The sequence below is a fragment of the Orbicella franksi genome, chromosome 13, assembly GCF_964199315.1.
Source record: "Orbicella franksi chromosome 13, jaOrbFran1.1, whole genome shotgun sequence".
Classification (NCBI taxonomy): Eukaryota; Metazoa; Cnidaria; class Anthozoa; order Scleractinia; family Merulinidae; genus Orbicella; species Orbicella franksi.
Window position 1 is genome coordinate 13495956 of NC_138157.1, and position 12565 is coordinate 13508520.

The 12565-nt window shown below is 35.7% G+C and overlaps 1 protein-coding gene across 2 annotated transcripts in view; it reads left to right on the forward strand.

Moving 5' to 3' along the window:
- Positions 1–12565, forward strand: part of LOC145466732 (histamine H2 receptor-like) — a 115138-nt gene that overhangs the window by 874 nt on the left and 101699 nt on the right. The window contains exon 2 of one of the 2 annotated variants that reach the window (XM_081450440.1): positions 516–848. The gene's annotated coding sequence lies outside the window, so the exon portion shown is untranslated. The remainder of the gene's footprint in view (positions 1–515; positions 849–12565) is intronic. The other variant, XM_081450441.1, reaches the window with a different exon arrangement.

Genomic DNA, 12565 nt, shown 5'->3' on the forward strand with positions numbered 1-12565 from the left:
TTGCAAGGTCTACGCTACAGGCTTTTAAAACGTTTTTAACGATGACAAATTCGAAAAGTTTAGCCGAAACGGATCGATATGTAAGACGTTCGATTTGGCAGACAAAAACTGGATTTTGAAATATAAAACTTGAGGAAAAAATTCTTCTTTTACTCTCATGGCTGATGTCACCTGATGAGCGCGCTTGTTAGAAGTTCAGATAAGTGTAAATGACTTCATTGCTTTAACAAAAGATGCCTAATTTCCTTTTGCCTCTTTCCCTAAAAAAATTATCGCGATGCTTAAATTATTTTTGCAAAAAAACAATAAGCTCAGGAAGACTCTAAAAAGATAGCAAATAACAAGCCACAAGTTAAAGGCAAGCAGTCGAATTTGCTAGAGCCGATCAATTCATGATAGATACGCCTTACATAAAACATGGACGTGCCTAAAAGTTATCGCTAAAATCGTTATTTGCATATGCAAGGGGGATACGCAAAAGGATATTATTTTCTCGGCAATCTTTGTTTGGACAGGCGGAGAAAATGATAATAAACAAATCGATGCAAAGGGTTTAATAACGGCGTGAAATAAACGAGTTTCCAAACGGCGTTGGCGGTCATGCAGACACGAATGAAGCTGTTTTCTACTGAAGATACCTAAGTGAAATATTATTTTTGGTGAGAAGAAAATTATAGTTACTATTACTGAGGTTACGTAACTTTGAGTTGACCTTTCAGATGTAAGAATTGTGCTACCTCCCTAAGCTTCAACTCATTTCCAAATTAGTCCGCACTGAGACATCCCAGTCGCTTTGTTGGTGGGGCTTTCTCGGAATATTAGACTGTGGCAGATCAGGCGATCAAAAGGTAAGGTGGGAAGGGGGTATCCATTTAGACCCTTCTCTAATGAATATATCTATTTACTTAATAACGAGAAACTCGGGGTTCTAAAAGATCGTATATTTTTGTTTAGAATTCTAACTTCGTTCTGATAAGGAAGGATAACTAGACGATGCTCGTATAGAGGTTAATCGTGTGCTGTTCCGTGGACCCAAGACATTTTAAAAGATTAAAACGGTAGATAGAAATAGAAATCCAAACTTATTATAGAAAAAGCGTAAATGCTAAGCGTTTAGTGCTTTTAATTCGTACATGTAGCTGTGTTACACGTGTAATGAGAAAACACCTGGTGTTTTCCAGTACCTAAACCCTTACCAGTTTGCTTGTTAGACATTTAATATAGTCGACTAAGAGACCCACTTACCCCACACAAAATTGTTATAATCACAGCGGTCCATTTGCAGTTATGTCCTGACTGCACATCAACGTGATCCAAGGAGAAGTTAAAATTGTCTGTTTTAGGAGTCCAGACTTTCAGGAAGGGTTTGGTGATATTTTGACGCCCACCAAAGTGCTCTGGTATTGTCAAATCCCATTTTCACGTTTCATTTCAAAATTCTGACATATACATAAATATTATTTTCTTTTTTTCAAAGAATTCTACTGATTTGACTGCGCTATTTGGACCGCATAACAAATTACTCTGGAGTCATTTGGAATTCTCGCCATGTAGCTAATAATTACCTATCATACTTTCTTAAATCCAACAGACCTAATTGACGCCTTTGTCTGTCGCAAATATTACGTTGTGATCTGATAAGACTTTTACACTGAAGTCCGATGTGAATTGTCCAGCGTATTGTTCTTCAAGACATGTCAAAATGTTGCTCACGTTCATTTATCGAGCCTGAATATCATTAACTACGATGCAATAGAGACTTCAAAACCCGCCTTTTTAAAGTTCTATTCCTGACAAAATTTTGGAACATAAAAGGTGGACTTGTTATAAATTGCCCGCCTCTTTCATATTCACTTTGTAAACATCAATACCTTAAAAATAAACGCTAAAAACATACTATTTGCGCTGTGTGAAAGAGCAAAACAAAGCAAAAATATTGCTGTCATATTGTTGACTTTCAGTTTAGTAGGTTATAAATTATTTTCGTTAACAACGTTTCCTGATATTTTCTAGGAAAAGTCAGACATTTTAGTAATTGTTGCTTAGTTTCAAATCGGGGAGGCCACTTTCTGCTCCACCCCAGACAGAACAGGGTAAAGTAAAAAGATACATCAGAGTAGCCACAGTGTGATCAAAACGTATTATTTTTTTTACCTTACGTTATGTTTTTAAAGTCTTTTCGTTGCTGTCTTTAATACTTTATCGCAAACAAAATTTTTCATTCTTTAACTGTATTAAAAAAAACTGTCGAAAGCAGATGTTCGAAAGAAGGCATTTATTGTTAGTTTTTATCGACATTACACATTTCCTAGTTTGCAAATATCACCTTACCTCGAAATTAAAGCCTTGAAAAACGAAAGCCGCAAAGAATATTTTAGGATATTTTGACATGAACTGCTGAAAAGGAGTTAATATCAACTGATGTCGGTTCCCAATTTTATTAAACCTTATGTCAACATTATAACTAAAACAAAATCGTTTCGTAAAGTGCGTTTTATCAAAATAACTTCATCAGTGCTGGCAGAGTTTACATCACTTATTTCTTTTATAACAAGCCATCGAGCAAGGCTGCAGTTCAGTTTGACTCCTCTCTCGAATCACATTCAACACCAAGAAATTTTCAGTGATAATTCAAGTACTTTTCTACGTTCTGAAGAATCTGGAGTTATTTTAACGGTAAAAACTGTTTGTCTCAATCATTCTACGTTAGTTTTAACCCATAACTCATTGTCAACTAGTCTCCGCAATTTCACTAGTGTTTTAAACCTTTGGTCGATTGCTTTTACTATTTTTCGCTGTTAAATATCTAGCACCTATGGAACATGAGAAATAGCTCTTAACGTGGCTTGGAAATTTATATCATTCCAGTTCTCAAGACGTGAAAGAGGCCAAAAAGGAAAGCAAAATTACAGCTTGCTTTAAGACTATTTTTTGTGCGATTTCGGTCATTTTTCCCAGGAATATTTATATTTTATTGTGAACCTTTTCCAAATGCGTCGCTGACAATAAGAGGATAGGAGTCAATGGGAGGATAGGAGCCTCTAACGCGATTAGCTTAACATTTTCCAACGAAGCACTTGCAAAGTTCTCATATTTTCGTTAATTGATATTAGTACCTTAAAAAATTATTGCGATTTTCAACTGCTGAGCAAAACATGGATATTTTTTTTAAAAAATCACCAACTGAAATATGAGGACTTTACGCGAAGATGTAGGCGAACACAGATGGGTAGAAAAAATTTAGAATATTTTTACATCAACATTTCTGAAGTTTGTCACCTTGCTTTAAGAGTTAAGCTGGGGAATCAAAAAGAAACATGGGAGAAGGTTGAAATAATTTGCGGCATTGAGATATATGTATGTACATGGTTGTTAGTACAGTTTTGGTTTGAGTGTTATGATCTATGCGTTAGTGGTACACTTCAAAATAGCTGTATTCTGGAATATTGACTCAGTTTACAGAACAAACTTCCTCAGGGAGAATGTTACTTAGTACTATTGTTGCCACTTAAAAAAACTTTGATTAATTTTTACGTCCTTTTAGACTTCGCGGCCTATATCTTTGTAATGATGGTCGGCTTCCACTTGGACTCTTGTCATTTTTGGAAATTATAAAGTTGCGGTGACACAAATCAAGCGGTGATTTGACAACATTCTTCATTTAAGAAACTCGACCTTCCCCGAAGTGAAGTTTCAAAACACAACTCACGACAATCATCTGTTTTCATTCTGCGTTCGGCAGAACCTTAAACACATACGTACAATTAACTTACAAGTAGCAACGCTATCCTACACATTTCCAACATTTTTGTGTCATCGTATTAGGGTACAGAACGTCAGTTGACTTTAATGCTGTAATTTTTATGGAAATTTTGTACACTTCTCCTACAAATATATTTCGGCATATATTAAATAATTATACAAGGCTAAGGTAAGAGAACTAAAATAGGGAAAAAATAATTTTTCTGTAGACTGGCTGCGTACCGCGCTAAAGATATATTATAATTATCTTTCTTTTTTTTTTTCGAACGCGTCACCAATGAAAATAGGTATGATTTAATTTAAAACGTCTTCAAATGATGTTTTTTTTTCTTTCCATAACTTCGTCATGGTGTTGGTGGATTTGACTATATAATACGAAAAACTATTTACTCAAAGAAATATGACCAAACAAGAAAAGGTTATTTATCAAGCACTTACATACCAAGCAGCGGAATACTGGAACAGTCTTTCTATCGACTTCAAAGCCAATAAGTTTTTATCTATTATTCAAGCAAAACTGAAAACTTTGTTTGAACATTTTAGCTCATTTTAATCGATTTTAAACTTTTATGTTTTGTGTAATTAGCTATTTTAAGTTATTTGGCTATTTAGAATGAGATGGAGAATGATAAATTGCGCTGAAAGTAAATATGTTAATGTTCGACACAATTGTTTATGCAAAGGTGTCTTCCACACTTTGTGGTCCTTTTTGGATGGGGAACCTTGTTTTCCTCTATTACTCATAACAGATTTTTTTTTGTTCCTTTCGACCTTGCCAGTTGTGGGATTTGACTTCACATTTTCTGATATGTATGAGGCAAAATGAGCATAAGGAAATAATTGAACTAGCCATGATAAAACCAAAGTTGAAGAAAGATGAGTAGTTTCACATCATTGCCTTGTAGACAACTAAAAAATGAAAAGAGAAAATAAAAAATTATGGCTTGCTTGCAAGGGTGATTTTCTGCTGAAAACATTACAATTTTTTCGTCAATTCACTTGTAAATATTAGTAACACGTTGATAACAATTAATTTTGCACTGCTAGAAAAAAAATCGGTAACAAAGATATATGCGATAAAGAACACCTGACGAATACTAGTAGGTTCATTGTTTAGCAAATGACGCAGTTAGTAGCGGTTAAGCAGCGGAAAAATTGACTAACCCGGTTAGTCAGGAGAGAAGTTGAAATTTTTGGACATCTGGAGCTGTTCAATTTAAGGAATTCCCGGTTATTTTACAGAGGCATGCTTTATGTTTATTTTAATCTTCTAATCTTTTAATCTTCGATTTTATCTGTATCTTATCTAATGTCCTAAAGACTCTTAAGGAGTATATTCGTACATAACTCCGAACCTTTAGGAAACACACATTTACCGTATGTCGGGTAAATAAAGAATTCTGTTTAAGTCAACACTTTTCTCCTCTCGTGATCAGATGTGAATACCTTTAGCTGGAAGCAAACAGAACTTCAATTACTAAAGCAGTATGATTCGTAGCTCATATTTACAGCTACCATCCACACCCTCTGTTCTGCCTGCACCTCAACGTTCGTTTCTGATATATTATAGAAAACTAGGTCTCTGAATTCTTGTTCATTGAAATGATTTTAATCCAAAATCGACAAAATAATACAATTTTACGATGCTACATACTATCCTCTAATAAGCCCACCTCTACTGCAAATTCCGTCATCCCGTATGATAAAATGCGACTTAAGGTGGCCGAACACAGTTTTCAAGAGCCTATACCTAATTCACCATTACTTTTAAGCTATGTATGCTTTGGCGCCCGTTTTTTGCAAGAGTCAAGGTTAATCACAGAAAAGTTTATTCTCGCATTTTGGCTAAGGTATGTGCTGTTGCCATGGTAACGGGGCTGGTTAAAAACAAGGCTTAAAAAATGTTTTTTGTTTATTTAAAAAAATCCACTCGTTAGATTTTTTTCATCATTTGCCCACTACGAATTGACATTAAATCCCTTCTGTCAACATTGTTCTAATAAAATTTTGACATAGGCGATTTTCGTAATTCGCCGTAAATAGTTTTCACTGCATGTTCTGTATTATTAAAAATTCCCTATGTCAAAATTCAGATTTTTTGCGATAGATCATTCACGTGGTTTCTGAACTATTTTTTTGCCAAATTTCTTGAAATTCTAACGACTGGATCGTCCGAAATCGGCGAGTTTCTGCAAAAGCAATCGGTCTCAATTTTTCGAGCAACTGCGCATACGCTGCATTTAACTGGGTTCTTTCGGTAACAAAGAAAAAGCCGAGAATTGCTGGGTTCTTTGCGTCGTTACCTTTTCTAACATATCTTTGTAATAAAAGACTAAAGCCATCAATACCGCACTGCGTTCAATAATAGAGAGAAAAATAGCACAGATAGTGCGGGTGTTGAGTAAATAAAATGATCGCTCTATTGACGGCATGTTTGTTTTTGCAATCCCTGTGCGCGCGCTCAATTGCATCAGCAAAAGCGCGCGCGAAAACTGTGTTTGGCCACCTTAACAACATTTAACGATACATGCTACAAAATGAGACCGTACGCATTTATCAAAGAATGTGCAATTTATTTGTTACAAACTTTAGTTCCTCAAAGTTTTTGAATCTTATGCCATCTGTGGATGAAATAAATTGTCAAACCTATAGGACCTCGGCTCTCAGCTTCCAAGCTTTATAACGAAGGACAAACGATCGATGGCAGGAATGCATAAACATATATAAAGTAATGAGTGCGAAAACATTACAGAATAAATATGTATTCGTGGTAATTGTTTGTCACAGAATGAATAGATATTCTTGGTAATCGTTTGGGTGCTTTTCGGTTTTGGTCTTAAGGTATCAGTAAGGGGAAAATTTGCAATTTTGCATAATTTTACTTTTTTAAGCTGTTGGATAAGTCTTAAAGTAATCTTTAAGATAAAAAAAAATCCACGAAAAAATCTTATGTCTGCCGCTAGTTATTGCACGAGAAAGATTGTTTTGCATATTAATTACTTAATTGAGAGTTGACAAGTTCTGTCAAATGAATTAATTATCGAGGCAAGAAGTCACATGACACCAAGATCATGCTGAGTTGACACGCGATTCGCGTGCCATAATCAGTGCCGGATGTCTCCGAAGAAGACAGAGCGATCTTGCCCGTTTTCATTGGCTAAAGGAAGGCCAAAGAAGGCGAAAAACACTTTCGACAAAGAGTGGGCCGCTAAATTAGCGGAAAGCGGCAAAGGGTTCGTTTTACAGTCAAGAAAAATTGCTGGATGAACTCGACAACGATCGCGATCACGAAGCCAGCGAGCAAGCCGAAATGAGCGCAAGCCACGCTTAAATACTGTTGCAAGAAACTGTCGAAGCAGAGGAGATTGACGAAGAGAAGTGGACAAAATTGAACGGCAGATCGATTGTACAAAATTAGAATCAGCAGTGCAACATTTTTTTTTCTTACCCAGCTATTGTCATTTCTTCCAGTATCTTTGCCTTTGCATCAACATCAGTTGATGTAGTCCCGTTTACAACGTCCTCTCCAGCGTTTCCCTTTGTGCGCTTGCATTTTCTCGGGGACCTTCTACGGGCCTTCGGCATGTTAACAGTGACATGGTCATAATTTTGAAGATAAGTCAACCGATACGTAAAATTTCGAACGCTAATATAGTAAATCAAAAGATAATTTCACGTTTACTAACTTTGGAATTCTGACTTCACACATGAAAAAGCGGTTTATTCACTGGTGAATAATTTTCCGCGCGCCGTCGCGGAAATTTGTACCTGTTCCATGTTAACTGTCACAGTCCTATTGTTATACAGAAAGTTGATTCCTCTGCGGTGCCTCCCTTGGTGTGATAATCTCATAACACTTGGATGCCGCCGAATTTTATTTTTTCTCTGTTTCTCGAAAGTAAAAAATAGGCGAGTTGTACGTGCATTTCGAGTTCCTGGTCGGCAGCCCCTGGACCAAATTGGCTGAAATTCGGAGAGAATGTTGTCAGAACGATCGCCGACAAAACCGTGTCTGCGAATTCAGATTACTCTTTTCATTAAAAAGTTATGCCTTTTTTTCGCGGGCAGTCCTATTTTTTTTCCCTTTTCTAACTTTACCCTCTTGTAAAATAATAACAAACGCATGTGCCAAAGATCTGAGACACGGTTTTTGAGGTCAATGTGTGAAGAAACGGACGCCGTGTTAATCGTTTTCTCCGACTTAAATTGAGCGGGCGTATACCTTGATTTATGGGTTCGTGAAGCTTTGTAAATATATTCACATTTTCGAAACACGGTAAATTTCTACCGTTTTAAACAGGTCGGGTTATAATCTGTAGTTTTTAAGCTTCCAGTAAATACACGGTTTATGTGAGTTTTTGTTAAAGCCACAAACGCTAGAGCGGACCGCGCGCGGATGGTCTAATGGGTTATACTGATACCTTAAAGAGTGTATCAATTTGCATTTCACAGAATAGGGCCATGGTTTAATCACACCGCACGGCACGCGCAAAACAAACACGTACTACCGCAAAACAAAGTCCAGATTATTAGCAAGATTAATTTATGACTAAAATCTAAACACAAATAGCAAAACAGGGAAGGGTAACTCATTGCTGTATGAAGAGCAAAAGCAGAAAGAGAGAAAGAAAATAAAAAGGGTAACCAAAGTACGGCAAACATGCAACCTACTTATAACTGTTGGATATTTACGAGCAAGAAATGTATTTAGTAAGGTTAACTGAATTGCGTTAGCATGCACATACATGCATGCAAACGTCCATCTCCGTCTCTAAGTAATGTCCGATTGTGAAAACTTTGGTCATTATACGAATTACATTTTATGAGTTCAGTAATCTAGAGCTTAAAATGCATCTTTTTTTCGTTGTAAACCATGAATAATTGTTACTTTTTCCGATATAATGTTAAATTGCAAGTAATGAATTCACTATCTTTTGCCGCGAATTTGCAAAACAAAACAAGTTGACAACGAAAACTAATGAACCCAGATGTTTTGATAAAGGCGAAGAATTGTTGTTTTATGAAACATCTACTGCACGACACACAATTCTTCACTTGAAAGTAAGGTTTCTCTCAGTGACAAATTTCATCAGCAAATTCTCGCAAGGCCATAGATCCTGCTCGATTACTCTCCCGTTGAAAGAAATTCTTTTTTTTTTTATCTTTGTTTGAGACCGTGATAGTCTAAGATGTTGACGTGTTTTACACGTATTAAACGTAATGCACAAAATTAAACCTACCAGTAATTATAACAGAAACACGAATTTCAAACTCAAAATATATATTTTTAACTGATTCAATTTACCAAACAATTCTTTTCTCTCAGGTTCAAATATTGTAACACAAAAAATCATCTTTACTGCAGCTGGCCTTCCGAAGAAATTATATACCGACATAAAAAAAAAAAGAAAACATTAAGCACAGGTGAAAATGCTTTCTAATAATAATAAAGCGATAACCTTTGCGAGATCCATTACTGTACGTCTTATCATGATGCATTCGTCCTTGTTTGTCACCTTACATCAAAATTATTGTCTTGAAATGGACGGAACAACTGCAAATTATAGTGTTCATATGGGTTCATATTAATTGACTGTACTTGGGGTGCAATTGAATCTTGTGTCAACATGATAATTGAACGATAATTCTCTCTGCGCAGAGTACAACAAATTTACATACCTATCTTATTCGGCACGAACGAAACTTCTCTTCCGCCTACGAAGTTGGAAATTCAGTTTGTCTTGAATGCTGTAAGGGGTGTTAACAGGTTACACATCGGCAGTGTAAATACGATCCTTCGTTATCCAAAAAAATGGACATTTTTATCAGGTAAATGTAACTTTTGGTACTATTGTCTTAATGTTTTACGTTTATTTTAGTCTATTCTTGCCTAAATCTACCACCAATCCAGACTGATGCAGTGTATTTCGTTGCTGGGAGGCCGACTTCTTGTTTCACTGTCTCAGACGCCAGCTATGACTCACTCTGCTGGCGGCATAAAGATATTTTTCGCGATCTATAAAAGACGCTGAAAAAACCATCAGTGAAAGCTCAATTACGTATTTAAAGAATCGCTTTGGTTTCCTCTGAAAGTAATATTTCAGCCGAGTGCGACAAACACAGAATGCAGACCTACAGAAATCCCCAGGCTTCATTCCATTTCATCTCATGTCATCAAAATTGAGGCTGGAATTAAGAATATGTTAACAATGCAACCGAGACTGAGATTCTGCCATGATCTTTTATTTGTTGTTGTTGTTTTAGTTTTGATGGAAAATAGAAAGTGATAAAATCACATAATGTTTTTAAATGAATTATATCTTACAGTTGAAAAGTTGGTTGAATTCTTACCTTTTTCTAACAAAACTAGCTAACAAACCGATAAAAACTAGCACTAGACAGACGGTTTTATTTCTGGTTACATTCGTTATATTGATCTGGAATATATGTGCTATACTCGCTGTAACCTGGGAATGTGCAGAGAGAGTATGTTCAGCCTAAAGTTAGCAGAAAAATAGGAATATCTAGCCTGGGTGTGAAAAATATGCATTCTTATAAAAAAAAAAATAAAAAAAAAAGAGTTACCGAGGTTTAAGTCTGCAGATCTGTATTTGCAAAAAAAATGGAAAAGGAACAGGTGTATTTTTTCCCAGGTATATGCTCATTTTAATTTTGATTATTTCATCACCTGGAATATGCGAGATTTCTCCTTGAAAACGCTTGTTTTCTTTAAATACCAAGATTTTATGAAAGCAATACAACTTGAGTAGCTCCATTTTCTCTTGATAGTTCGATCTTATGAGTAAGCTCCGTTGAAACTGATTGGTCAGTTTAGCCGTGATGGTATAAACTGTTGCACACATGCCTTTTAAGTTTAATTTCCCAACAGTCATTCCTCAGTTTTAGTAAGTCTCGATCTGTCCATTGTTAGTAAAATAAAATCGATCTTTTTGAGATTCATCTGTCGATTTTGTTCATGTCAACTGCGGACTACTTTTATTTTGAACGAAAAAAAACAATGATATCCCAAATAAATAAATTAATTAATTAATTAAAATATCATAAATAAACCATCCTTTTTTCATTTATTTATTGATTTTTATTTCATCAATAAATTTGGGAGCTTTTTGGGAAATGAGAAGTTTTTCTCCCATGAGCAAAAGCTCTAATACTGTCTCCATAAAAATCTTGTAGCGGTTATGCGGTTTGTAAACAAAAGTATTTATTGCGGTTACTAAGAGTTTAGATATTTTGCGGCATCGTAATTTGCATGCGACATTATGTTGGGTTATTTTTCAACACGAATTTTTAAGTACAATGATAATTAAAACGCTTGGGAAACAAACTCCAAAATTTTCAACCTTTAAATTCAACGAAGAAGGCTTGTCGAGATGAATCTTATTTTTTATAAGGAAGCTTTATATTGACAGCAAAAAGCACAATAATGACGTAGTCTATGAAATGAAAAGGAGCTTAGCAACCGTAATTTTCGGAACATTTAATTGGTCAAACAAACTGCTGTAATGTAAAATCCTGGAATACAGTTATACAAAAAATGGAATTTATAAATATGGCTGATTACTTGTCAAATCAGTATGGCATGTTTTAAAGTAATTTCGCCTTAGCTTTAAAAAACAATACGGTGGCCATTTCTGTGGTGCAGCGAGGGAAAAAAAAGTGAACATTTTAAGTTTATCCAAAAAGGTAAAAGTATTGTAAGAAAAACTGCGTGTGGTTTAAATGGATTAGTAAATGAACTCGAATGCTTGAACGCTTCAAAGATAAACTTTCGAGGTAATCTCTGAATCAGCTAGATCGATTACAGTCGTTTATGAGGAAATATTTGCCTCGTATTATGGGCAAACATGAACATGGGTGTCAAATGGTATTTGATAATACCGATTTGAAATTGTGTTATTTCAAAAGGATTCAAAATATCACTGGCCTAAGGGACTCTGGACATTTGCATAATCTTGCATTATCTTAGCATTTAATACAACGTGCGTAATGGCCTTTGCGCGCTGCGGGTCATTTGATATCGTTTCAACACACAACAAAATAAACGGCACGCAATGCATGTAGAAGCGATGACGTTTAAAAATTGTTCCTAGAAGATTGGAACATGAGCAGACAAACTGATTCTTAAACTTTTGGGTTAGAAATTTTAGGGATTTACATTTAGGGTAGTCCATTGGTGGCTCATTCAAGTAGTTCATGTACCAGGTCCATCTTGCCAGTCCATGTGCTAAGGGTCAGCGAAATGTACCGACCCAAATAAAAAGCACTCCGCTGAAAAGTTCCTCTCTCTGAAATCAACACCTTATTATCTTTAAAGATATTTGGCAAAGCTAATGGCTATCTTTAAAACGGGGAACGGGGAATCGGGGAATGGGAATGGGGAATGGGAATGGGGAATGGGGAATGGGGAACGGGGAATCTTTAAAATGAGGAATCTTTAAAAGCGGGAATCTTTAAAATGGGGAATCTTTAAAAGCGGGAATCTTTAAAATGGGGAATCTTTAAAAGCGGGAATCTTTAAAATGGGGAATCTTTAAAAGCGGGAATCTTTAAAACGGGGAATCTTTAAAAGCGGGAATCTTTAAAATGGGGAATCTTTAAAAGCGGGAATCTTTAAAATGGGGAATCTTTAAAAGCGGGAATCTTTAAAATGGGGAATCTTTAAAAGCGGGAATCTTTAAAATGGGGAATCTTTAAAAGCGGGAATCTTTAAAAGCGGGAATCTTTAAAATGGGGAATCTTTAAAAGCGGGAATCTTTAAAATGGGGAATCTTTAAAAACGGGA